Below are 3,586 nucleotides of genomic sequence, written 5' to 3'. Positions count from 1 at the left end.
AAACCTTAACAAATTGACCCCGTTTATAAGGGAAACCGGGCCGAAAACTGTACAAGGCACGGCCTAGCTGGCAGACATAAGACCATCAGCATGAGAGACACAAGTAGATGTGGGGTGTCGTCGAGAGATCACAATACCAGGACTTTGCAAACAGCCGAACGCATCGGCGGGCATACCGGCCCCATGGCACAACTCAGGAGCATCCACAATCAACGAGTGTCATCCCAGACACGAACCTTGACTGGGGCTCCGCCACAGAAAAACGGAACGAATAGCAGTTTGAGAGGCATCTTGCGCCATCCTTGAGCAAAGATGAGCCGAGACAACACCAAGAGCACCAAGCTCGCCGCAACACAACGGTAACCATGAGAGGGTCTTGAGCAACCATTACCAACCTGAGCCGCACGAGAACACCACCACCGTAGACGAAGAGCTCCAATCAACCGAGACCATCCATGATGCCTCAAGGCTATTGGTGCAGCCGAAAGGCAACGAGCGACCGAGTCCACACCCGGACGAAGAGTCACACGCAGCCGAGTCTACATCACAACAGCGGCACCGCCGGCGAAGCCGAAGGGCATCAAGGAGCCGAGTCTACACCCGGATCGCTTCTCCGAGCACACCAGCACAAGCCGGCCGCGCCACCACCACCGTCCAACCCGCAGTGAGCAGCCATCACACAATCCACCAAGCTGATGCCTTCAGGAAGGAATGCGACGCGAAAAGCGCCGCCATCGGCTGTTCCGGACGGACCAGGAACATGGGTTTCCCCAGGAGCCTCGAAGGGGAAGTCACCATGACAGCGATGCCTCCAAGGAGGTAAGCGGCACCCGCGGGCGTCACCATCGCCGACTCCGGCAGGAGCAGTGGCTTTCGCCCAAGTGAGCAGACCACCTTCGAGGAGCACCGGTAGACTGCGAATCGCTGCTCCCTGCACCACCACAGAGCAAGAGTCATTGCAGCCCGCCGCCGCACGTGACCAAATTCGGTCCACCGCAGTCAACCGCACCTCGCGGAGACCACCGGCAGCCAACCACCAGAACGAGGCGACAGATCCATCAATGGCCTTCCGGACGCACAGCCACCGGACGCAGCGCAAGCCACCGTGCTCTGCCAAGCACCATGCCGACAGGAACGGAGGAGTGCTGCCCGAAGCCAAGAACCACCGTGGTTCTGAGCCGCGGCCAAGCAACAGAAACACCAACGCGCCCCATGCACGCCAGCACAGCCGCCGGAGACCGGATCTGCATCACTCGCAGCTGGGGCGCTCTTCGGCCGCGCCCCTCGACGCCCTTGGCCGCAAGCCACCACCACCAACAGCAGCAGCACCGCTGCACCACCACGCGCCGGAACCGGCCGCCGGCACATCGGCCGAGCTCCACGCCGCCCCTGCACGGCCCAGATCGGGCCTGCAGCACCGCCGCGTGCGCCCCGCACCGTGCCCTGCACTGCTGCCACCCCACGCTGCACCAGAGAACCACGAAGCAGGAGCCACCTCGCCACAGCCCGCCGGAGCGCCGCCCGAGACCAGCCGCCACCGCGCCACGCAGATCCAGAGCAAGTTAACCAGCGGGAGGAGCGCTCCTCCCCGCCGCGAGTGCACGAGGACCAGGTCCCACCGCCGCCGGCCACCAGCGAGCTTTGCCCGGTGGCGTGCGCCGGCGGCGGTGAGGGGATGAGGAGGGTGGAAGGGGACCGGCGGCGGTGGATGGGGTTTCCGCCCGAGCCGCCCCTAGGAGGCGATGCGGGGGACTTTTTGGTGATAACCATTGTGCTTTCTTTCTAGAGCTGGTTTTGGGTGTACTATTGTACTATACCCTACAGATATGTCTCATAAACAGAACAGTTCTGTCATGATGAGCTGTATATTTGATTGACTTGGAGCTGTCTAAATTGGACTTGAAATTACAGTGTAAAATTTCCATATTGTATATTTTCTTTTGAGCAAGCAAGTTTGCTTCCTTGTTGTCTTTCTGTTCGAGGCACTAGAATAGTGCAAGGTTGCTTGTGTGAAATTAATGAAGGCCGTAATCCTATATGGAGGTGCCACTTAAACATCGTGTTGTAAACGAAATCGCACCAATTTTTACAAGATACAAAACCGAGCAGTAGTGCAGACTTGTAAGCTAGAAAATCCATATAACTTGAGAATCTCCAAAGTTTTTCTAGGTCGCCTGTGGTCTAACAGTTTATTGAATATGATGACTATGCATGTTCATTTATATCCTGCGAGACTACATTTTTGGTTGTTGGCTGGAGCTATCACTATGGGTGTTTTACTTTTCATTCAAATAAATTTGTATGGCCACGTAAAACCAATGACAGGTCAACACTTATCAATACTAGCTTAGTTTAATTATCTCTCTTGACAAAAATTTCAGCGGAAAGCACGTGACAGTTTGCACCCCCTTATTTGCTTTTTACTTAACCTATTGCAACTATACTCTGACACTTGCTAGGTATTGCTTCAGGTTACAAGACATGTAATAACCTATTGCAACTATAGAGTGTGCCTAAGCCAATGATCAGACATCGGCTGTTTGGATCCACCCTTACATCGAGGCACAAGTCCATTGCGGTTGTTTATTGTTTGGGGATTCAGTTTCATGGTGAGTTATGATTTTCTGGATCTGGTTATCGCTGGATTGTGATTTGTTGGTTTGGCAACTAAAGTTCGTTGCTTGTAGCAAGGGGAATCATATTGGTTGAAACCTTGAAGTTGAACATGAAGGGCACAATGTTGATTTCCATTGGGTGTTTCCCTTGTTGAGCACATTAGTAGATGGTCTCTTATTGAATTATGGCAGTGATAGTGTGGTATTGTTGTGTATTTTGTTTTCTTCTTTTAGTAGACCAATTATTTCAGAGCAATTAATTTGGGATGCTACAATACCGATAGACATGTGGCTATCCCTTCATTTTATCAAGGATGATTATTGTTGATGAAAGGACATTTACATATTTACAGGTTGCAACTAGACCAATGACCGTTTAATCTAACACCCATTGGGACAATCATACAAACTAAAGAACCATGAGATAATATGCCTTTTATGATGGTTTACAACAATGCCACCACCTCCTCATTTGGTATGTCATACATAATCTATATGTATGATAACTTTTGTGCATCTTCATACTAGGAATGACTCGTAAACTGAGGCACGTGGTACGACTGTATTAGTAGAATAATTTTCCAACTTTAGATAATGTAGGAAATTGAATTTCATTAGAGATGGCTTTATAATAAATTGCATGAGCGAGCGGTTCATATATTTTTTTTCATCAAGTCATATAATTTTTTGGTTACGATAGAAGGGTAAATGCATTGGTTGGTTGCTTCAAGAGTTAATGACGAACACGATGGTGTACCAGTCGCATGCCCAACAACAAACATCATATTATTGTTTCGTTGTAATGCACATCATTCAACTATATGTTACAACGTGACAATGGCTCAAGAGACATCAGATCTGCCTTCTTGGCTTAGGGGGTGTCATGGGCAGCGCACGCCTCATCCACCTTGATGGTCGTGGTGGATCGACATGAATACTGGGGGAGGGGATCAGGGCGGCTCTGGGGAAGT

The 3,586-nt window shown here is 50.8% G+C and overlaps 1 long non-coding RNA gene across 1 annotated transcript in view; it reads left to right on the top strand.

Annotated features, from left to right (window-relative positions):
• The window catches only part of LOC123180719 (uncharacterized), a 7,151-nt gene extending 3,896 nt beyond the window's left edge, over positions 1–3,255 (top strand). The window contains exons 3-4 of the long non-coding RNA XR_006491206.1: positions 2,472–2,609; positions 2,688–3,255. This is a non-coding gene — a long non-coding RNA (uncharacterized lncRNA). The remainder of the gene's footprint in view (positions 1–2,471; positions 2,610–2,687) is intronic.
• Positions 3,256–3,586: the final 331 nt, after the last annotated feature.

The sequence above is a fragment of the Triticum aestivum genome, chromosome 1D (genome assembly GCF_018294505.1).
Source record: "Triticum aestivum cultivar Chinese Spring chromosome 1D, IWGSC CS RefSeq v2.1, whole genome shotgun sequence".
Taxonomy (NCBI): Eukaryota; Viridiplantae; Streptophyta; class Magnoliopsida; order Poales; family Poaceae; genus Triticum; species Triticum aestivum.
This window is presented reverse-complemented; position numbering and strand designations above follow the sequence as displayed.